This window comes from Ochlerotatus camptorhynchus, unplaced genomic scaffold, assembly GCF_037179485.1.
Source record: "Ochlerotatus camptorhynchus isolate MF236.1 unplaced genomic scaffold, CSIRO-AGI_Acam_v1.1 ptg000180l, whole genome shotgun sequence".
Classification (NCBI taxonomy): Eukaryota; Metazoa; Arthropoda; class Insecta; order Diptera; family Culicidae; genus Ochlerotatus; species Ochlerotatus camptorhynchus.
Genome location: NW_027040670.1, coordinates 1041478 through 1066393, shown reverse-complemented (window position 1 = coordinate 1066393; position 24916 = coordinate 1041478). Strand labels below are relative to the sequence as shown.

The following is a 24916-nucleotide window of genomic DNA, read 5'->3' as shown; positions in this document are numbered from 1 at the left end:
ATTAACTTTGACAAATTCTGAGAAAAATCATCTGACAGATCACATGCAAAAAAAAAAATTATTTCAAAACTGAAAAAAAAAAACAACTGAAAGACTAACCGCGTAATACTAAAATCAGACAGGTGAATGGTAGTTGTCTGCAACTCATTGTTGCACAGAAACTCCAATAGCAGTGTTTGAATTGATCAAGCTTAATAACCTCTGATTGTCCTCAACATGTCACTGTATGAAGAGTTAAAAACGGGTTTGGTGGATCGATAGGTAAATTCACCCTTCCCAATCCCAGCATTTTTTTGTATATATAAGCAATAATAAAAATTAAAAATTTAAAACGATCTCACCAACTTTCGCTATTTCTTCACCCTGCTGTTCAATTTTCGAGCCTATTTGTGGACTTGTTGTCCTTCTCTGCATCACTGCTACTAGTCTTCCGAAAGTCTCCCATGTTATTTCTGATGTGTTCTACGATATTTCGACACCCATTATCTTTGTATGATGATCATCAGTTGCTGGTTCTAGACTTTTGGCCCTCCATTTTATTTCTGGCCAATGCAACACAAATATCGAGATTACAGCGCTTGTAGAGTAAAATAAGGCAAACATACTTTTGAATATAAAAACCAATAAATGATTCATAAAATATTGGAAAACGTTCCTTAAAAAACATCCAAATGATCCATAAAACATAGGAGAAAATCATTAAAAAAGTGTTAATGATCCATAAAAAATATCAATATGATCCATATTTTATGTAAAATTTAGCAACACAATTGTAAAAAAGTACCGCTAAATTTCTAAAGAATGAGCATTGAAATTGTACGAATTACCCATAATCATATTTCAATCGATCCATAACACATTCAGCAGTGAACCTTAAACTAAAGAAAGTGATCCATAGAAAATCAAGTTTGCGCACTTAAAAATATAGCCATGTTCGGATTAATGAAAGTAACTTCCTCAGAGCAGTCTCGTTTTGGACAGCTTGAAGCTGAAATAGGTTTTATTAAACTAATATAAAATCTAAACCAACCTTAATGCTTATAATAAAACCTAATAATAAAACCACAGACAAACAGACATAACACTTAGAAGATAAATTTTCAAAAAATATCGTCAAGCGTTTTTTGCATGCGCACTAGCACCATCTATCATCCACACTCCCAATCATTGTTTGGCAACTGGAGTATCCCTCGTTCATGCAATTTTTTCACTAGTTGCTTTTCCCTTGTTCTGTCAACGCGTCGCTGTGTTGAATAAAAACAAAATAGATGGAAGTCAGTGATGTCGGTTCTACGAAATTGTCCGTAGAATTGATTGAATTCTGCAGAAATACGGATCCGTAGGAAAAATTCACGGAAGCCAAGACTTTTTTTTAGTAATTTGTTTTGTTTGTTTATGGTCTTTTTTCGTTTGCTGGAAACAAGTTTTTAAACGAGGTAATGCATCATTTATGAGTGCTCTTTCTAAATGTAGATGTATCAATGTAATATGTATCAATCAATGATATTCATGGTGAAGTATTGAACTTAAAAAACCGGTAAAAGTAGATAGAATATTCCAGTCATCAACATAATTTGTTTTCGAATTCTGTGTACATCGTACAACGTAATATTAGGAACGGAACGACTAATGTGCAGCAGTTTTGATGTAATATTCAACAACTGTTTTTTTGTATTCATCAGATGTGGTATGCGTCTCCAGTGGAATGCCTTGACCACTTATCATTTTCAAGAGCTGACATATACTAACTAGACGTGAAAAAGAACTGGCATCACTGATAAGTTCAAAATGTTGTGGTTTGCTCAATGCTTCAGTGGCGCCACCATGACAAATGCAAGCACATTCCCAACTAAAACATTATTTGCGATGAATGTGATTGTGAGTGTTATGTCTGTTTGTCTGTGATAAAACCTTCAAGCTGTCCAAAACGAGACTGCTCTGAGGAAGTTGCTTTCATTAATCCGAACATTCTTGAAGAACAACATCGGATATAACTTCAAAATGTCAGAGGGATCAACATCACCGTTGAGTGAAGAACTGAACAGCGATCGAAACTGTACGCTTTGTGAAGGCCGTGACCACGTTGATGATATGGTCCAGTGTGATGTCTGCGATTTCTGGACTTATTATAGTTGTGCTGATAAGATAACAGCTGTAAAAGAGGCTTCCGTAGGCGTGCTCGAAGTGCACAAATATGCTGAAGGTGCCAAAAGAAACCAAGAAGTCTGTCACAATAAAACCACCTAGCAGAAAGAATAGTGCGAGGAGTGATTCTGGATCCAAATCTGGAAAAGGAGGTCAGCCTGGAGGAATCCTTAGATCAGTTGTAGCAGGAGAAAAACGCAAATGATAAAGCGCTGGAGAAAGAGAAATTCCTCCATTAAAAGCGATAGCAGGCTGAGCGGGAAATTTTACAAACCGAGAGTTATCTCATTATCATATTTAATTTAACAAAGATTTTGCTAGATTTAGGATTTAGGGATTCAATTATTATTTAAGTTAGGCACGCCAACGCTACTTACTAGTTACTTAGGGTAAATCAAGTATATAGTGTTTAGGAACAAATTGTAGATTACCAGATTTTAGGATCAAATTGTAGTAGGGTAAATGTAAGTTGCGGTACGTTAGAAGCGTTAGGTTCCTATAGTTGTGTATTGAGTCTCCATACACAACTATAGGAACCTAACGCTTCTAACGTACCACAACTTTAGGAGCGTTTCCCCTATGTATATTAAGCAAATAAAGGGTTATTAAATTCAATATTTTCACGAATTTCACCTCCAACTAACCTATCCAACATATTCACGTTTCGGACACGTTTATTATTTTTGATCCATAAACCATGAAAAATTGCTCCATTACTGCGTAACTACTTAGATTTACTGTCCTGCCGTGTTTTTTAGGTAGAGGTGCGGAGCGGTTAACAGATGGTCAAGCGTGTAGAATTAGCTTCCAAACGAAGCTTCTATAATAATTTTCTTAAAAAAATATGAAAAATAAAATTAATTTTATGGATCATACCTAGGGTAGGTGTTCCAGTTATTGGTAGACGTTCCTATTATGGTGTGTTCCGATTATAGTCTATGAGATATACATATGTATTTCATGTTTTGGACCCTTTTTTTAATTTGATCCATAAACCTTGGAAAATTGCTATATCAGGTTTATTGTTCTGCCCGTGTTTTTTTTTTTTTTAGTCAGAAGAGCGAACGATGGGCGAGCGTCTAGAATAAGCTTCTTAACGAAGTTCCTAAATGAAGCTTCCATAGGAAGCTTCTTAAGAATATTATTATAGAATTTTCTTTTGGGAGCTAATTCTAGACGCTTGCCCGTCGCTTCGCACTTCTACCTAAAATACATGGGCAGGATAAATCTAAGTAGATATGCAGTAGAGCCATGTTTCAAGGTTTATGGATCAAAATTAAAAAAAAAATTGTGTCCTAAACATGAATAATTTGTAACCAGTTGGTTACAATCCGTGGATTTTCGTTTGTATGAGTTGTTGTTGTTTGGAAAATTCACGTATTTTAATATCAAAGACAGAAGGTAACACACAGCAGCGAGAGGGTTAGTACCGCTGCAAAAACACGAAAATCGTAGTCTTAAGCTAAAAATTATCGGCAAAAGGCATGCGAGTGCGGTATTGTAAAGTGCAGTGCCATTTAGTGTACCCCCCCCCCCCCCCCGATTCCCTCAGGTCGGTGGCCTTAATTATCAAGGAGGGTCCCGTCTCGGCTAGACCAAGGTGGCCATGCCACGGTCAGTCGATGCCGTCAACGACGGAAGACGCCTGCCAGCCAAACGAGCCAGCAACGCCTGCTGAGCCGTATGTGGCTGATGAACGCCACCAGATCCGCCATTCTCCCAAAGCTGCAACAACAACGCGCCGCAAGTTCCCGGCCACACGGTAGTGCAGGAGCAGCCATGTGGGCCAACGCCAGCGTCGCGACGCCGTAGGAGATCCCGCTGCAGCAGTGAGTACTAAATTTTAAACCCTCGCATACACGCCACATATAAGTGAAAACCCACACCCACACGCCACAGAAAAGGGCAAATAAATGTGTTAGAAAATGTGAATATTCCTGTGTTTCATACTTTGTCCGCGGAGCCCCTCCGAATACCCAGTATCATGCCGGCCCTGCGACACAGTTCAAGGGGTCTCATGCTACTGAGCTAGTTACTCGAGAGTGTCTGGTCGTGCCATAGTCACAAGTTATGGATCACTTTCTTTAGTTTAAGGTTCATTGCTGAATGATTTATGGATCAATTGCTATATGTTTATGGGTAATTCTTACAATTTCAATGCTCATCCTTAAGAAATTAAGCGGTATATTTTTACAATTGCATTGCTAAATTTTACATAAAATATTGATAATATTGATATTTTGTATGGATCATCCACACTTTTTAAGGGATTTTGTCCGATGTTTTATGGATAATTTGGATGTTTTTTATGGAACGTTTTTGAATATTTTATGGATCGCTTTATCAGTTCTAAAGGTGCATACTTAGGGCTGCCGTAAAATAATGCGTTTGATTTTGAGATGTAATAGATTCACTTCCTCAACTTTGATGCAAGACGCCTTACAATGGTTGTCGGTGAAGCAAAGAATTGTATATTTGACTATGGTGTTCATTTTTTAAGTAGTTAACGGTTTGCTGCTTCGCTATTTGTGTGATCGAATTGAAATTGACTTTCATAAATATAATACTAGAAACGCGGATGAAATAAGAACAAATAATTTCTTGACTTGTGTTTCACAAAATTCATTATATCTAGATAGAGCTGGAATTAGGGCGTAACAGCCTTTGTAAACAATGACTTCTCTCGTTGATTTCTAGGAATTCAAGGTACGCCTACACAAACCAACATATCCATCGGGTAGGGAAAGTCTTCCTCTACTCGATGGTAATGCCGATTTGCCAGCGAGAGCCATAACTTTCGAGAATTCATCGAGAGAAGTCATTGTTTACAAAAGCTGTTACGCCCTAATTCCAGCTCTATCTAGATATTATAAAGGAATAAATTTTTTCAATTCGATCACTTTTTTTTTTTTTTTTCTTTGGTTTGTTTTCCGTCGATCTTGTTTTCCGTGCTGAGCACCAATGCTACCGACGCCAGGAAGGCAGCTCCCACACCTGGACCCTACCTATCGACCCATCAACTCATGAACCGGGGACCAACGGCTTTACTTCCCTTCCGAAGGAAGACGTGATCAGAGATGTTATGCCTCAGAACATCCCGGCGGCGCCGACTGGGATTGAACCCAGGCCTGCTGGGGTGAGAGGTAATCACGCTTACCACTACACCACCGGCACCGCTAATTCGATCACTTATAAAATTTAAAAGACACTGCATTTCACACGTTTAAACTGTCTTTTGAACAGTATCCAGCGATTTTTTTTTATGAATTGTCAAATTATGTATGTATCTTGACGAAGTTATCTCTAATGGATTATTTTATATGGATAGCAGTCATAACAAAATTTCAATAATTATTGTAGCACTGCAAAAACTATTTCTGTTCGCCACGATGGTGATGATGGATTTTCGATATTTGATTTAATAATAGTAGATTAATTAAAAAAAGTAATCTACAAAAGTTCGAGCCTCGCGCGCGTATTACGGATATAGAGGACTGAATTTAACATTTGATAAAAAAAATGCAATTTTGAAGCTTATTTGGAAGATACCTTGTGTTAATAGTAAGTTGTCTGGCAAATGTCGGGGGTTCGTGAGCATTCCTGATATTGCTGAAAATTATGATAGCATCAGATTGTGGAGTTGCTAGTGTAATAGGATGCTTTGTTGATTGTTCATTAACTCTTGATTGCTTGTTATACTTATGAATATTTTAGGTGGACAAAAAGGCGCCTGAGTTTTTCCACATTAATATCGCTGTGAAGCAACTGTAAACTCTAGAGGGAATTTATATCTGTAACTGTTACCAGTTCGATTTTGTTTGCTAACCTGGTTAAAATGTCATATTTAATTATCTTAAGATTCAACAAACCATCATTGAATTTTCAATCATCGAAAGCAGTTTTTTCGTTCAAATTCAAAATTCTGCCAATGAAAATGTCATCACTGTGTTCCGGTAGGCCAGTAGAATGCAATGATGACATTTTCGTTTGCAGAATTTTGAATTTGAATGAAAAACTGCTTTTCATTTTTTGATGATGATTGAAAAAACAATGATGGTTTGTTGAACCTTAAAGATAAATCGTCCAGCTCAAACCTTTGTAGGGGTAAGAGGTGGGACCATCATCATCATCAGTTGCGTCTTATAAAACCGTAACACCAATGCGGAAAATGGACAATGTCTCCGAGTGTTTTCTTAATGAGCATCACTACATTTTCGTGTTGCTTGTACTCCATTTTTCAGCTCTTCTTTCACGTTTATTTAGTTGACTCCATGGTACCGGAAAAGATATAGATATGTATATACAGAATTAGTAATGATGTGATATAACCACAACGGAATGTCCGTTAAGAATGATTCAACGGATGTGAAATGAGGAAACATTTAAATTTAACACGTTTTAAAGTATTTCAATGCAACATTACATTTGTTAACTAACAATTAACACTTTTTTCAATATGTTATCTCAACTAATTATGGAAGCATTTACTTTTGTTTTAAACAATTAGTATCAATGTTCTGTCACATCGCATCTTCAAGTGACCTTCGCAAGCGCCACATTTCGTTCAGGCTATTTGGAACTACATGTGATAAAATATCAAACGCACCTTTTAAAGTGAATTGCACATAACAATGTTCATCACTTACTCACTCATGAAATCGGCAGAACGCGCCCCTAACCCTCACTGAACCAAAGGGTAGGGGCACTGAATTTCACTTCCGACACTCATATTCATAGTATAAGAAAACCTTTGTTTTTTTTTTCATACCTATCTAACAATTCACCACATCACTATGCTCTTAAAAATGATAGCAGTGATTGTAACAAATTTTCTCAGCTACAACTTTGTTGGAAGCCACCTTTCAATCAAACGTAAGGAACAAAAGTTATTAATGATTCAAGTCACTGATGTCTTATGATTATGCTCATTTAACTGTTCAGCAGGCAACATTGGTGTTTCTGGTGCGAAGAATAGAGCACAGATAGGCGAAATAGATGTTATGTCGGCCTAAATGCCTCCAAATTTGGGCCCCTACATATATTCAGCAATTCAATAGCAACCCAAAATATCCATTACTACCGTTCCAATGACGCGTTCATCTAGATAAAATTGATAAATAGCTGATTTTTTGCGATGGGCCCAATCTTAGATCCATAAGCTAACATTAGAGCCATTTCCCCTATCATGGCTACTATGACACACTGCAGAATACAGTGTTGCCCACAGAACAGCTGCTTGATCATGCCATAAGATTATCAATATCTTAAACAATTAATAACAATTTAATTTGACATTGGGCTGAAAAACGATACTGCGCAAAGTTGTAGCTTGGAAAATTTCCCGTAAGAATTGTTATAGAAATTTTCGAAAAAGCAATATGAAAAATGGATAGAAGACAATGAACAAAAAGTTTGGTTTTGCCATAGTAATTTTCATATAAACTTCGAATAGTTTGTGCCAAGTCAGTTTCTTGCCAAATGAGTTTAAATTTTGGGAGGCTAATCAGGACCTGATTTGAAACCGTTTGAGCACTGTGGAGCAAACATTTCAAATTGTGCATCAGTCTAGAACTCCACCGTAGGAAGCTGTTCCCCGTCCGGCAGAGATACCCCTACGGCAGAAAAAAATAAAAAGGAGAAGAGTCACAAGAGAACACGATCCGCGCAGCCAACGTCGAGAGTGCTAGATTTGGTTGTGCAGGTGGGTGTCCTTCAAGAAAGCGATCAGCGCAGCCAACGTCGAGGGGTCATTACCAAGTAGATTCCTGAAGTTCTCCGGGAGCCGTGTTGTTCACGTACATTCTAAAACTCTGAGCTGACACACAGCACGTGATCCACCGAGGCGGGGATGCTACAAATTGGACAAACCTTGCAGAAATGGTACCCACCGAAATTGCTGGAAATGTTCACGTGGCCGATCTGGAGTCTTGAAATGATCCGCTGGTACAGCCAAGGTCGTATGCTTCCTTGATCTTTCTCAGGAAAGTGGTCCACGACTGGAACCATTCCTGCTGCCAGGCTTCCATGATACACCGTTTGAAAAATGTTTGCACCATCGTACAAATAAGGTTTCCGTTTTACCTGTGCATAATGCCTTGGTTTTCTTTGCATACACGTTACCTATAGCTCATATAGCTGTGTATAAAAGAAAATGATTTACTTAGTTTGACAGTTGCACCATGACGAAGTGGCAGCGTATTCGTGAGTTGTCCCACGTGCAAATGTCGCAAAAAGACATTTCAATCGCCGTGGGAGTGTCCCGGTGAACCGTCAAAAGGGTTTTAGACCGAGAAAAGAAAGGACAACTATCCGCGAAGGTGACCGCAGGTCGTTCGAGGTCAGCTCGGGTTCCGAGGGTTATCGCTGATATCAAAAGGAATATTCGGGTGAATCCAGTGCGTTCAATAAGGAAAATGGCAAAGGAACACGCGATCAGAGACTTAACGGCACGGAAGATCATAAAGTAAGATTGCGGGGCGAAGTCGAGGGCACGGAAAAAAAAACTCACATCATAACCAACCGCATCCAGGAGCTACGAGTCAAACGATGCAAGAAAATCTTGAACTTCTTTTAGCAAAAAAATCCGGTAATCCTGTTCACCGACGAGAGCATTTTAACCGTCGATCCCCTATCAAATTCCAGAACCGACCGGTATATTAGTTCTCTTCCGGTAAAAGACGTGGCCGACGAGCACAAGAACGTGTATCTGACCAAGCATCCTGCTAGCTTTATGGTGTTTGGATTGGTGGCTTCCGATGGCAAAAAAAATGGACCCAGTGTTCATTCCAGAAGGCGACAAGGTCAACACGGAGGTCTACATCGGGATTTTAAGTAAGCATGTTCTTCCGTGGATATAAGAACAGTAGGTTCAAAGCCAAATGTTGTATTTCAACAAGATGGGGCTCCGTGCCACACCTCGAACCGTACTCAGAAGTGGTTGCTGGAACATCTTCCGTTCTGGGCGAAGGATATGTGGCCGCCATCCAGCCCTGATCTTAATCCGCTGGATTACTCAATATAGCGCGTCATGAAGGCCAAGGCCTGTTCTGTTTTTCGGATTCAGCCGCCAACGCAGATGAAGTAGAAAGAGCGGCTTGCAATGTTCCTGAGGGTCTCATCAATTTGCGTACATTTGTGGTTAGCAATATGTATGTCGTTAAAGCTGTTAGGAAGTTGAAGACCAAGGCCTGTCCTGTTTTTCGGATTCAGCCGCCAACGCAGATGAAGTAGAAAGAGCGGCTTGCAATGTTCCTGAGGGTCTCATCGATTTGGGTACATTTGTGGTTAGCAATATGTATGTCGTTAAAGCTGTTAGGAAGTTGAAGAAATCTGTTTCACCGGGTCCTGATGGTGTACCTGCAATCATTTTTTGCCGCTGTGTTGCTGTTTTAGCTGATCCCCTAGCTCGCATCTTTACCGCTTCGTTGCACCAAGGAGTTTTCCCCGAAATATGGAGACATTCCTTTATGTTCCCTGTCCATAAGAAGGGCGACAAACGTGACGTGACAAATTATCGTGACATAACAAGTCTATCTGCAGCTTCAAAATTATTCGAGATCATTGTGAACGATGCTATCTTCTTTCATGTCAAGAGCTACATTTCAGCAACGCAACACGGATTTATGCCAGGACGCTCAGTTACATCAAATTTTCTGGAGTTCACCTCAACATGTATAAATCACTTGGAAAATAGGGCTCAAGTAGATACCGTTTATACCGATCTGAAAGCGGCATTCGATTGCATCGATCATGGTATTCTTCTTCGGAAAATGTCTCGCCTGGGAATTTCGGATGGTTTGGTTGATTGGCTGAAATCATATCTTTCCAACAGAACACTTCGTGTCAAGCTGGGTTCGTGCACTTCATCACCATTTGCTGCAACCTCCGGTGTTCCCCAGGGCAGCAATTTAGGACCATTGCTGTTCACAATCTTCTTCAACGATGTGACGCTCCTCTTGCCGAGTGGTTGTGTGCTCATATACGCCGATGATCTCAAACTATACATTGTTGTCAAGAACGTCGAGGATTGCCGTCAGCTCCAAGCAATGTTAGACCAATTTGTTGATTGGTGCCGCTTAAACAAGCTTTCCGTCAGTATATCAAAATGTGTGGTCATGACATTTAATCGCACAAGAACGCCAATCGTATTCGATTACTCAATTGATGGATTTGTACTAGAAAGAGTAGAACAAGTAAGCGACCTAGGTGTAATGCTGGACCCTAAACTTACGTTTGACTTACACCGTTCAATGGTAATCACTAAGGCTAATCGTCAGCTTGGTTTTATATCAAGAATCTCAAGAGATTTTTCGGATCCGTACTGTTTAAAAGCACTGTACTGTTCACTCTTTCGTCCGATTATCGAGACTGCATCTGTTGTTTGGACTCCCTACCAACTTTCCTGGAACATCAGAATAGAACGTATCCAAAAAACATTCATTCGTCGAGCATTAAGACAACTTCCTTGGAGAGATCCACTAAACTTACCTCCGTATGCTGAGAGATGTCGCTTGCTAAGCATGGACACGTTACAACGACGGCGACAAATTCAACAGGCAACATTCGTCGCGAAGTTATTAAGTGGTGAAATTGACTCTACCCACTTACTCTCTTACTTGAACTTTCGTGCGCCAAGCAGATTTCTACGCTCAACGTTCCTATTGCGTCAAGACTCACACCGCTCTTCTTTTGGACAACATGAACCTGTTACGAGTATGATTCGCACGTTTTCTACAGTTGAAGAGTTGTTTGAGTTTGGGGAACCTGCTGCTCAATTCCAGAGACGTATTATTAACTCCAGATACATTTAGTATTTGTTATGGCTTCTGGTTCATTAAGACTTATTGTCAGATGGATGTATTAAATAAAAATAAAAATAAAATAAAATAAACGCCACCCGAGTACAGCAAGCCTCAGAAAAACATTGACCCGTACCTGGAGAGAAATGGATCCAAACTACATTAATAGAACCTGCTGTGCATTCCGGAAGCATGTGGAGGCCGTAATTGCAGCAAGTGGAAACTCAATCGATGAATAACATAATTTAAGACTCTGAGAAACATCCCCCCTTTGAATAAATAAAAAAACTCGAAACGAAATTTTTGAGATTTTTTTTTTAATTTTGACATTGCTCAATGGTGCAAACATTATCACGCATACAGTAGCGCACATAAAATTAACGCTAGTTTTGGCATAAATTCACGCCACATTTCGTTTAAATTTAACCGCAATATCGAATAAATTAGCAATATTGTATGCAAGCTTGTAAACGATTTCGCTGTTTATGCCAAGTATAGCTCAATATTAAACGAAGGGAGATTTTACGCGATAGCTAAAATTCAGAATTTTGTTCTGTGTAGTATTCACAATCCATCGCCACACGTCTACACGCAAACCAAAAATGTATGACATTGAATGTTAGTTGCATTTCCTATCATCCTCCGTAGCGAATACCGCAGCGAATGATATTAATTGACCTCGCAGACGATGTAATGGTTTTTTGTCTTTTCTATGTCGTATTATGTAGGGGAATTTACGTATTCTCGTCAATCTAAGCAGCGTCTGCACTTCTACTAGCATTTTCTCAGCGTCACGCACATATATGATGTGTCTGTTTGTTTACATTCACCTGCTGCTTGCTTCTCTATCCATTCCAGTCGACAGAATTTTTCAAAACGTTTTGAAAGCGTTTTTACAACGCTCCAAACTTCTCAGGTGAGTGTGACTATTGTCGGCAGTCTCTTTTTCTTCGGCAACCTTCCCATTAGAACTGCGTGTTAACCAGCTGTTCTATTATCGGCAACTCGAAATCAACCCCATTTTGTAGTGCGTATGCTTTATTTGAAGAAAAATGTAGCATTACTGGATTGCTCGATCGTTCAAATATAATCAGATTGAAGCTGAAAGGCTAAACAATCGTTTGGACACATTCAGGGAAGTGCGTTGCTGGGAAAACATAGTGAAATTAACGTTTAAATTTTGGTTGCCGAAAACAGTCAATGGGTGCCGAAGCCAACATTTACCCTATATACTTTCGGCTGTACCAGTAAGCTTTTGTGAATCTACGTATCGAATCTACGTAAAGACGGTTCAAGGTTGGGCGTACCGTGTAATGGCTTGTATACAGGGGTGGCTCGGGGCTTTGACTTCCAACACCTGGATGACGCTGTCCGTTACCCGTTGATCTGTCAGAGTGACGGCTGCATCAAGAATAGCTGCGGCTTCTGCGGAAAAGACGGAACTCAACTTCGGTAGACTTTGACTCCGAGTCCAACTCTAGCTCTCCAACAGAACACCTCAGAGCGGTAGAGTTATCGGTGAACCGTGGCCACCGGGGGAAGGTCAAGGTTGGCTGCAGTGTGGAGGGCTCTGTTCCCCTCCCCCTCTGTTGAGGAAAAATACCCTATCATTCCCGGATGTCTTAGCGGCGAAGGCTGCAGTTTTCATTACAATGGCTGCAGCAGATCAATAGCGGAAAGGGAGGATTCCTATTTTCACACATGCGGCATTTGCAGGCGTGTAAGGGAGAAGGTCGGATACGATGCGTACGTAGGAATTGTATACCGGAGCGAGGATGCGGTTTAGCTTCTCGGTAGCTAAGCAGGTAATTTCAAGATCGTAGAAAAGTCAACTGTCGATAACAGCCCGGGTGACATGCAGGTGGATCTCACGGTTGCTTGAGCAGTGTGGGCGGGAGATTATGTTAACGATGTTGATGTAGCTACGATAGTTTTCTTTCACCGTCCTGAAGTGCTGGTCGAAGCTTAGAGTGCGATCCAGAACTACCACAGAACACGCACTGTTTTCATGACCGGAATCGGATGGACTCAGATGGTGATCGGTGGTCCCCGAATCGGGCCATCTGAGTGGTACATATGGCACCGTACACACTTCGGTGCGGAGAGCTGGAAACCAACCGAAAGCGCCCACCTGCTGCTTAGGCTATATTCCTGGTCCGCTAAGTCGTTCGTTCCGATACGACGATGAGTATGTCGTCAGCATAAATGATTACGAGCACGTTCTTGGGCAGGCCACCAGGAATAGCGTTACCGCATTGCATGAGCAACGCGAAAACAAAATATTTGCAGAAAGTTATTTGGTCAAATTAAAGCGTTTTCCACACATTTTTCCTTCCACCAATCCTAGCAGAATCACAATAATTAAGTTTAATTTTCTTCCAGATCATTTGAATTTAGTGTTTTCGTGGCTGGTACTTCCATTCCAATCAGACAAGTCATAAACAAACCAATAGGCAGACAGAAGAAAAACAAACATACTTAAAACAGACTAACCAATTAACAGACAATTAATCAAATATCAACCGATCAGACGAAGAAGAAAAAAACAGCCAATCGAAGACAGGGGTAGGCTTACAGAGGCAAATGTGTCAGTATCATATCAAAAACTCATCATTAGCCTCAAACTATTGAACTACGGTACAATTTTATGACATATTTCATTAGTCATTAGTAAATACGAGATACAGAGCTGCACCCTTTATTCGACCCATTTATTGCGCCATAACGATTTGGTGCAAAACTGCTTAAATTACTACTGCCAACTCAATCTTCCCAGACTCTCGGTCTCGCAGCAGCATTTGCTAAGATCCATAAAGTTGTTCATGTTCCTTATAGTGCTACTATTTGCTGGCCCTCCCTCCCGGACTGACACCACCACCTCAGACGGAGATAATATTCGTGATAACTCTATATAACACATTAGCTTCGTCTCATATTTCATACAAATTAAATTTTATAACTCCTTTGACTAAAACACTAAAGACAGACTCTCTCTCTCCAAACATAAAGGCTATGATACTTGTGCAGCATAAGCTGTTACTGTTGTGGTTGTTATGCTACCGATGATGATGAAGAGAGGTTTATTTCCCAGTTTTATGATCTCTGTCGCCCGAATGCCTCAAATGCTGGCATGGATGGCGTTCAATTTTCCCATGCCTTTCGCTATCGCTCTATTTGGGCATTTATCAAAGCTCGCATTAGTAAGCTTTATGCAGTCTGACGCAGAGAGCCACAGCTGGGTAACTTTACTGTTTGGTCAAATGTGATTACGTGAATCTATAAAGGAAGGACTGGAGATTGTTTGCTAGGGAGCTATTTTGAACTGCAAACTGGAGTTTGCAGAAATCTTACTTTGTTTAGTAAAGGACTGAGTCATTATCATAATTGATGAAGAAAATTTATGATGATCAAGTAATCAAAGTCGTCATATTTGCAGTGATCAGGTCAATTCTTTGGTGAACGGACCAATAATATTTACCTTATTTAACAAATCACAGGTTATCATGACAGGTCACTTTTCTTCTATGAATTTAACCGTGTACTATCAAAACGCTGGAGGGATCCGTACCAAGACTAACGAAATGTTCTTTGCAACTGCTTCTACCGACTATGACGTTATCGTACTGACCGAAATGTGGTTGTCATCTAACTACAACATTTACCGATGCGATCACCGGAGCACTACTAGCCATTCCCAAAGTGGAGGTGGGGCGCTCTTTGCTGTAAAGAGATCTATATCTAGCGCTCTTTTTCAACTCGATAGAGACAGCACGCTCGAACAAGTCGCTGTAAAACTGTCCCTTACGACTAAATCTGCCTATGTGCGTGGAATCTACATGAAGCCCAACAGCGATCCTGATAAGTTCGTCGCACATTCCGATTGTAACAGTAACAGTAACAGCAACAGTAACAGTAACAGTAACAAACAGTGTAATCGTAAGACTCGCCCGGTCATTGTGATTAAACCAAAAGAGTCCAAACAAGCTTGCGAAGATACTCGTAAGTTTTTGAAAACACATTTAGATTCAAAAACACACAAAATCAGTAATTTAAGGAATGGTAAAGATGGCTCCATTATTGTTGAGTGTGCAACAGGAGCTAATCTATATGATGTAAAAACTGGTATTGAAAGCAATCTGGGTGAAAAATATAGTGCTGTTGTTCCCACTTCGGTGCTAAGATTGAAAATAGTGGTCATGAGCGATCAGTATTCCTCCGATGTCTTCATTGACTGCTTAAAAATTCAAAATGAAGACATCGCTATTAACGATGTAAAAGTAGTGAACATGTTTGAAAATCCACGGTTCACTTATAACAAGTGTAGTGTTATATTTGAAGTCGATGTCGATACGTATAAATGTTTGTTAGGTGCGAAAAAAGTAAATGTAGGGTATTATCGGTGCTCCATAGTTCCCGCGATTTATGTGTTGAGATGCTTCAAATGTGGAGAATTTGGGCACAAGAGCATGACGTCAACCATGCTGCATTTAACTCTGAATGTTTGCTCTATAAAAGACTTTTTTGCGGCGCCGGTGGTGTAGTGGTAAGCGTGATTACCTCTCACCCAACAGGCTTGGGTTCAATTCCAGTCGACGCCGCCGGGATGTTCTGAGGCATAACATCTCTGATCACTCCTTCCTTCGGAAGGGAAGTAAAGCCGTTGTTCAACGGTTCATGCGTTGATGAGTCAATAGGTAGGGTCCAGGTGTGGAAGCTGCCTTCCTGGCGTCGGTAGCATTGGTGCTCAGCACGGAAAACAAGATCGACGGAAAACAAATCAAGGGAAAAAATGAAAATAAAAGAATTTTTGATCAGAAGAGAAGCAGCTTGCGTTTCAATAAATAGCAGCCTAGCTCCAGAAATGTGAATCAATTCGATTTTTTGAATTTGAATATTGCGGGGTTGTCAACAAACTACGTAGCATTACGTCAGATTGTTGAGGAAAAACGTCCTATTTTAGTTTTATTATCTGAAACTCATCAGCTTTTGATCAGTATAGTATTCCGGTATGTTGTTGCTACTTGTTTATCACATTCTAGACACACTGGTGGTGTTGCTATTTACAGGGCTGATAACGATCACTGCTGTCAAAAAATGTGATTCTAGTGACCATGTTGCAGAAATAAGTGACTGAATAGTGACTTAAAGTTGTAAAAATAGTGACTTAAAAGTGACCCTGAATTGAAATAAAAGTAAATTTTAATGAAAACTCTTAAGAATTTCTGAAGAGCACAACTCCTGTAGACTTCGAAGGAAAATTCCAAGAGCATTCTGAGGATAATTTCATAAGGTTTGTGAGAGAAACCAAATTCGAAGCATAAGTCATTGGATTTTTTTTTTCGAAAATACTAAAAGGAGGATTACAATTAAATTGGAGAATAACTCCAGGACATCTTTCAGGAAATTCGGAAAATAAATTCAGGAGAGTTTGCCAAACAAATTATGAGAAAAAATCTAAGGAATTTGTGAGGAGAAATGCCGTAGGAGACTTTCAATGTGACTAGAACTCCAAGGGAAGGAGTGAGATTCAAAAGGAAATCTGAAATGAATTCAATGAATATTCTCATAATCTTTCTAAAGGGTGTCTTATTGTGGAGAATTTCAAGGTAATTCTGAGGAAAACGCCCTCATTGGACGCACTTCGGAAAACTAAAAGAAAGTTGAATTCGGAGGATAGCTTCATCGAAATTTTCATTGAATATGGAATGGACTATTCTGAGGTCTTTTGAACTTCCATTTTTTCCTGAATTTAATGAAACTGCCTTGAAGTTCTTTTGCAGATTGAGAAACTGGACTGATGCTCTCAATACTACTCATCAAATTCTTAAAATTCCCTGAACTCTATAGGACTTCCTCAAGTTTCCTTAATTTTCCTAACGATCATGAATCTCTTCTAAAGGTTAAACAACTCGCTGAAGTTATCTAAACTACTGTAAACTTTATGTGACTTTTCTAATGCTAACAAAACTGCTCTGAGGTTCTCTATTCTTTTCTGAAATTCTCAAACCTTGTTGTACTACGCTGAATTAAATTGAACCGACCTTAAAATGTTTAAGCTTCAGTGAACTTCTGAACTTATGCGAAGACCTCAATTTACTTTTTAACGTCTCTTTTTTTTCCCACTAATTTTCTGAAACCAATGGACTGACCCCCCTTGAAATTGCTCAACTTTTCGGAGCTTACTAAACTTCTTTCAAATGCTGCCGCATTTTGCTAATGTACATAAAAAATGCCTGAAGTTCACGGATCTCCCCTCAGGCTCCATAGATTTGTATGAAGTTCTAAAAATGCTCCTGAAGACCACTGTCCTTCTGTGAAGTTTTCGAAGTTTTTCCAAATTTCTTGAACTTTTGTGCTCGCGCAATTTTCATGAAATTAGAGCGAAATAATTAATATGGTTATTTCCACTGAAGTCCGCATGATTTTTCTGAAGTTCATGAAACTTCCATTAAATTATCAACACTAATTTATAACTTCTTCAATAGTCTAGACTTTCCTGGTATTATGAAAACTACCTAAACGATTATTGAATTTCTTCAAAGTTCACTAGACAGCCCTGACTTGATCTGTATATTTTAAGAACCCGCAACTTTACTGAAATTAATTGATTTGCCTTAAAGTTTCAACAATTCACTTAACTATTCTAACCATTATAAACGCTCACTTATTTTCCATGAACTGATCTACGCTTACCTGAAGTTCTCATAATTTGTTTAATAATGCGCAAAATTTTCTAATACATAAATATTCAAAACTCTCTGACAATTTAGGACCAATCATAGAGTTCTTGGAATACCCCAAAATTCCACGGAATTCCTTGTAAGTTGCTGCAAATTTGCTTAAGTTAATGGGATTATTCTGAAGCTATCTGATCGTCCTCGAAGTACCCGGAACTTCGTTGAATATCATGAACCTATCTAAATTCTGTGTTCTCTGGAATTTCTTTAAGATATTTATCGCTGCTTTCTAAAAGTTCTTGCTTGTTATTTAATAAATGGAACTTCGTTGATATTATTTAATCAACTTGGCTAAATTTTCGCATTTTTTTAAGTTTTTGAAATTTCCATGATATGACACTCTTAAAATACTCTCACGGTTTCCGGATGTTCATATATATTCCAGAAATTTTATCGGAGCTTTCCTGAAGTTGCCGGAACTTGTTTAAGGTTCATACAATTTCCTTGAAATTATTTGAACTGCCCTTTGATTCTCTGATCTGCCTTGATGTTCTCGAAGCTTTCCTAAAGCTCTCAATTATATTGAAGTAAATTTCTCTAAAATTCTTTGGACTTCTGTGAAGTTCCTGAAATATTTCTGAGGTTTTCATAAATTCTTCCCTGAAATTCTCGGAACATTTTAAGGGTTTTAAATTTTTCAAAATTTACGGTTATAGATGTTTAAACTGCTCCAAAAAGTCTGAACTAAAGTTATGGGAACTACTCTTAACATCTGAAATTCCCCAAAGATCTCTAGATCTAGCTTTTCTGAGGTTCTTGGAACTTCTTCAAATTTGTACAAACCCCTCAAGGTTTCTATATTTCTCAAGTTCGCTTAACACCTGTGATGTGCTCTGAAATTCTAGGAACTTCATAAAAGTTCCTGAAAATTTTCGGATGTTAAATGAACCGATCTGAGGATCCCGGAGTTTGCTTCTGGAGCTTCACTGAAATTCTCAGCATTTCCTTTCATTCCTCAGAACTTCTTCAAAGTTCCTAACATTGTTGTGAAGTTAATGGGACTACAATGAAGATCTCTAATCTTTCATGAAGTTAATAACGAACTTGAAATAAATCATTTAATGTTTTCCTTAATTCAGGAACTTCGAAAATTTTCAATATCTTGAACTTGTACATGGAATACGAAACATAAAAACTTGGACTTACTCAAATTAAGTTAGTTTTTTTTAACTTTATTAAAGTGAGAAATGAAATAAGCGCTAAACTTCCACATTCAATGGATTTAATGCTATTTAATGGATTTGCAAAGTTGTTTCTTCAAAACCGATTACCATGTCTTAAAAACATTTGGGTTAGTTACTGTTGTTTTTGATCTTCCAGAAAAAGCATATTTGAACGCATTTTAAAAACAGCTTTCTTATTATAAGCCAGAAATTTATCCGATAAATTTCTGGAAAAACCCGGGAAACTCAGAAAATGTTATTAAGAAAAATGATTAGACACCCTATAGATATAGAAAAAACGATGGAACGTCACAAAGCAAAGAATGATAAGTCTTGAAATAAATTCACGCTAAAAAAGTTGAAAATAGTGACTTCAGTGACTTGACCTTAAAACAGGAGACTTTTTAGTGACTGGCTTGAAAAAAGTGACCAAGTCACTAAAAAGTGACTCGCTACCAGCCCTGTATTTATGTCAAAGAATCAGTTCAATTCGACCTTCGTACCAACGAAGTTATTGATGGCAACTGGTTCTTGGGCATTACAGTTGTACGTGGCATGAAGATGGGTAATTATGGTGTTTAGTATCATTCTCCCAGTTCTAGCGTTTTGTTGAAGTTTTAGAGACCTGGCTCGAGACATTCCTTGATTCTTGTAAATTGAATATATTGGCTGGTGATTTTAATATTAATTAGCGTGATAACTATAATTCAAATCATTCGAATCGTTTAGCTGAGTTTTTCAATTTAAAGCAAACGGTAAATGAGTACACCCGTATTTCCAGGCACAGTAGAACTTTGATTGACCACGTTTATTCCAATTTTAATTCTATTTGTTCAGTTATGGAAACTGATTTCAAAATAACCGATCATGAGACCTTAGTGATTAATGTCTTAGACCATGTTAACGATAGCGATAATTTTGTAAAATTTAAGTGCTGGAGAAAATATTCGATACAGGCTGTTTCGAATATTGTTGAGAGGAGCATGGATTTTCCATTCGCGGCCGGCAACTTAGATGAATTTGCAGCTGTTCTTAATAACGCTTTGAAAACGTGTACCAATCAACTAGTTGCGCAAAAGTTTGTTTCTTTGAAAAGCTCGAACAGCTGGTACAATTTGGATATTTTGCGTCTTAAACGTAAAAGGGACAAATGATACAAAAAGATTTGTAGATCAAATAACGACAATCATTGGACTAAGTACACAATCGCGCGTCATATGTATTCACAATCGATAAAGAAGACTAGTTGTGAATATGTACAAAGGAAGAATGATCAACATCATAACAACAGCAAAGAGTTATGGTTTGTTTTGAAAACTTTATTGAAACCTAGTAATTGCAAACCGCGGTCCATAACTTTTAATGGCACATTAGAACATTCAGAACAAGTAATTGCATCTAAGTTTAATTATTATTTTGTCGAAAGTGTTTCATTGATTAATCAATCCATTGAATTAGTCACTGAACCTGACGAAATAAAACAGCCAGTTAAAAGTAGGGGCTCTCCCTTAGCTCAGTTGGTAATGGCGCAGCTACAAAGCAAGACCATGCTGGAGGTGGCTGGGTTCGATTCCCGGTCCGGTCTAGGAACTTTTCGGGTTGGAAAATTTCTCGACTTCCCTGGGCATAGAAGTATGATTGGACTTGCCACACAATTATACCAATGCAAAAATGGTACAGGCATCGAAAGCTCTCAATTAATAACTGTGGAAGTGCATCTAGAACACTAAGTTGAGAGCACGCAATAAGCTAATATGCGATATGCAATAAGCTTGAAATGCGAAGAAGAAGAAGAAGAAGTTAAAAGTAGTTGTAGATTTGAAGGTTTTCACCCAATTACATTAGATGAATTTAGAGTTATTTGCTTTTCATTAGGAAAATCAGTTGGAGTAGATAATGCTAATGCTAGAGTTGTTCAAGATTGCTTTCATGTCATTGACCACATCTTGCTGGACCTTATTGATGAATCATTGCAAACTGGACACGTGTCACAAATTTGGAAGGAATCCTTAGTGGTTCATATTCAAAAGGTTGCTAGAACGATTAAAGCCGAAGAGTTTCGTCCTATCAACATGTTGCACACATTAGAGAAAATCTTAGAACTTGTTGTTAAAGGCCAGCTATTGGAGTATTGGAATAGAAACTCTTTGTTGATACCAGAACAATCAGGATATCGGGAAGGTCATTCTTGTGAAACTGCGTTGAATTTGGTGTTAGCAAAGTGAAAAGACAACTTAAAGCGTAAAGATACGATTTTTGCTGTTTTTTTTTTTTTTTATCTGAAACGTGCTTTTGAAACAATTTCAGGACCCTTACTGTTAAGTACAATCAAGCGCTTTGGAATTACGAGTACTGCATATAAATGGTTTGAAAGCTATTTGTCTGACAGAACTCAACGGACTGTTTTTAATGATTCTGTTTCCAGTCCCGTGGAGAATAACCTTGGAGTGCCCCAGGGAAGTGTATTAGGGCCCCTTTTATTTATTATATACATTAATTACTTGCGACGTGTTTTACGGTTTTGCGACATTAATCTTTATTAAATAGATGATGCCGTTTTACACTTGAATAAAGATTTGCGTTCTCTACGTAGATGGTTGAAGTATAAGCAGTTGAAATTGAATACAAGTAAAACTAAATATATGGTTATTTCGCGGAATCGATTAAATGAGAACGTCTCTGTTGTTATTGATGATGAGACAATGATTGGAAAACCACTATCATCATCATATCAAAAGGCGAACTAAGAGGTGAGCTTTTTCACATTTATATGGCTGTGAAGCAACTTGAAACTCTAGAGGGAATTTATATGTGTAACTGTAACTAGTTCGATTTTGTTTTCTAACCTGGTTAAAATGTCATATATAATTATCTTAAAGATAAATTGTCCAGCACAAACCTTTGTAGGGGTAAGAGATGAGACCATCATCATCATAGTGGATCTGTGATAAAACTTACCTCTGGACCTCATGGATTTTTCATTGCTTGTTGCCACAGTCGCAAAGTTTTAGGAAACACTTTACTAATATCAATATGAGACCTAGGGTGAAATGTATTTGCTAGAGAAAATTATGAAAAGGCCATAATTGATAGCTCCTTTAGAGTACGGCAATATGAAAACTTTAATATAAATTTAAATTGAGCGAGGTTTATTCGATGACTGTACGAATCAAGCCAGTACTTTTTAACCAAGCTACCTATTTGTGTAGCTAAGGGGGGAAGCGTGGTGACTACCTCACCTTGAATGGCGAAAATTGGTCACAATCGATCAAACACATTTCCAGCCTTGTGTGGTTCGAATTTCAACTATGAAACCTTCATCTAAAGCATGGAATTTTCCATGAGATACTGACACTCTTCAAATTCGCATTCTCATTCGCTCTGATTCGCAGGAGCCCCGATTGATGATGTCATAAAAACTAACAACAAATATGAAAATAAAATCATAAACCTGTACCATCTCCTGCAACATCCAACTAGTGACTGCTACTACTTAGCTTGCCGGGTAGCATCTTTCTTTCTCCTACTGAATCGGAGCATCTCAAATAAAACCAGCAAAACGTAAAACAAAGAAAACCGACCTGGCCTCCGAAAGTGATCTCCTAAGCGCATACTAACAAACACACATCGCAATTTTATATACACTCTTTCCGTATTATTAAATTAGTTAGTTTTTAATGATTGAAAGCCGTCGTCGGTCGGCAGTCCGCGCTCATAAATTCCAGAAAATAGTTTCTTAATTAAGCGAGCACTGGTTTCGGTGTCATAAAAACCCCACCAAAAAAATGGCACGCTACCACTCCGTATGACGATCGCCCGTTGTCGTCCGTGGTGCGTGATACACCAATATTAAGGTGTCGTAAAAATTGAGACCTTCCGGACAACAGCATTCGAATGGCCTATGCTCCGGGTAAAAGTGGTGCTCTGGGAAAAATGGGCAGTAATCTAATCACAGGACATAAATCAGCGTAGCTTAGCAGCGTTGTAGTAGCAGCGAAGCAGCCGATGAAAAATGGGTTCACACATAGATTAAACGAATGCAAAAATCGTGAATCTTAAAACTCGCACTCTACTGCTTCTGTACTGGGTTATGGCTTTCTGTTCAGTGATGATGCGCCACAGCCGGTCTCATTTCAAGGATGCAAACTAATTGGAACCATCGGAAAGTTACGAAATTCTCTTGGAGTTTATTCAAATTGATAATTCTGTATGGATCGTCATCCTTAAGTTCATCATTCACAAATGACCCCCGTAAAATACAGCCCAACCAGCTGCTGAAGAACACAGACTGATCCAATCAAATGTCCACTCGTCTTAAGTCTTTTTTGTTCCCTGAAATCCTTCACGGTTCAATGCAGTGCTGCTGCTGTTTGCTGCTTGTTCTGGACGTGAATGATTAATCACATTTGCCGGACAATGTTCCAAAACACTTCCAGATGCACTGCTGTCTCCCCTGGCTATATCGGTTTGACCGACCGAAACCTTCCTAACGAACTTCTGGGACTGAGACAACACTGATCCAGAAGCACCGTTGCATTCGTTTCGGTAATCGACTTGCATTTTGCTGACTTTCGGGGAGACAGACGAAGAAGATCATGAACACCATTTGGTTACACACATTAAAATGTGCTTTGAAAGCCATTTCGTTCCGAGGTGCGCTCAAGCCGAATGTTTGAAAACAAAGCCCGGGGACTGAATGACTAATGGACAGCGTCGTGTGTGAACAACTACCCCCCGAGTGATTAAATGGAGTGTTTTTTTTTCTTCTTCTTCTTCTTCTTCCTGTGGGCAAAAACGGTGATGATGCGAATTCTGTTTTGGCTTCTGTTCAAGTGGCTTTTGTTCCACTGATGTGCAAGGATACGGTAATCCAGCTCAGGTAAGGTACGGTTTGATTGCAATAAATCGGGTGTGACGAAATTTTCGGGAACGTTCGTTTTCGAGTAGAATGTGGCTTGGAACTTGGTTACTTGCTGGTGTTGGCTCATTGTGGCCTTTACCAATAAAATAAATCACATAGCCAGTGGAAAATATCACGTGATTTCATATTGGAAATTGCACCACAAAATCGCATGAACCTAATGTGTTTCATGAAATCTATAAGAATTCACACATATATTTAATTATGTCATGTGATATTCAGATAAAAATCACTAATTTTGTTATTTGTGTGTTCCTATGTGAAAACTTTGTTCAGTGTAAGTCTGTGCTCCTAAATGTTTTAAGGTAGCTACACCGTAGGTGATTAAAAGTTTTTCAAACATATTCATATGAAAAGTTGTAAAGGAGATTGGGCAAAAATGTATGGAGACTGGTCCAAGAATATACATCAATGACTGATATCTCATTCGAAAGGTATCATTGAGACAAGAAAAAGTTGGTACCGTGGGAGAAAAAAGTTACTGAAGGTGTAATGTTGGTAATTGGCCATTTTCGCTAATTTTGATATTTAATCATCTTTTTATTTTTGCATGTGATGTGTGTGTGCGTGCTTGTGTGTTTTTTCTATCCTTTAGCATCCCGGCACTCCCTTAGAGCGATGGTTTTCTAATGCTCAGTGACTCCGAGTTACAAGCTCGCTGATCTCACATACGCCTAATCTCACGACTAATCTCTTTAGTAAAAAAAAAAAAATAAAAATTGGGTCTCTCGGGGTACTCAATAAAGAAATCTGGCTTTAGCGCCTACTAAGTCAGATTAACGCTACGTATCAACGGAATGTTACAAGTACATTGAGTAGCCAAATATTGAGTATTGTATCCGAATTGATGATTGTTAGAGAATGCTATAAACAATTTAATAACAAGGATCCAATAGCACCGGAAAATAATAACAGGGATCATGTGACCTCAGATTCACGTATATGCTTCCCATTATCATACACCATTGTTCGATGCTTTGAATAAGGAAATAATGACCTATGTGAACATAAATTCACACCATGGCCTCTTTTATATAATTATTCATTTGTTGATCTCGCTTTTTTTTCTGATTTGCTGATCAGTTCAGGTAACATTTCGACGAAGCTCGAGTAGTGTATCCTATCTAAACCAAATTCACTAGGATTTATTGC

General features: G+C 38.7%; 1 protein-coding gene across 1 annotated transcript in view; it reads left to right on the top strand.

Moving 5' to 3' along the window:
* Positions 1-24916, top strand: part of LOC135701954 (uncharacterized) — a 61986-nt gene that overhangs the window by 17151 nt on the left and 19919 nt on the right. The window lies entirely within an intron of this gene.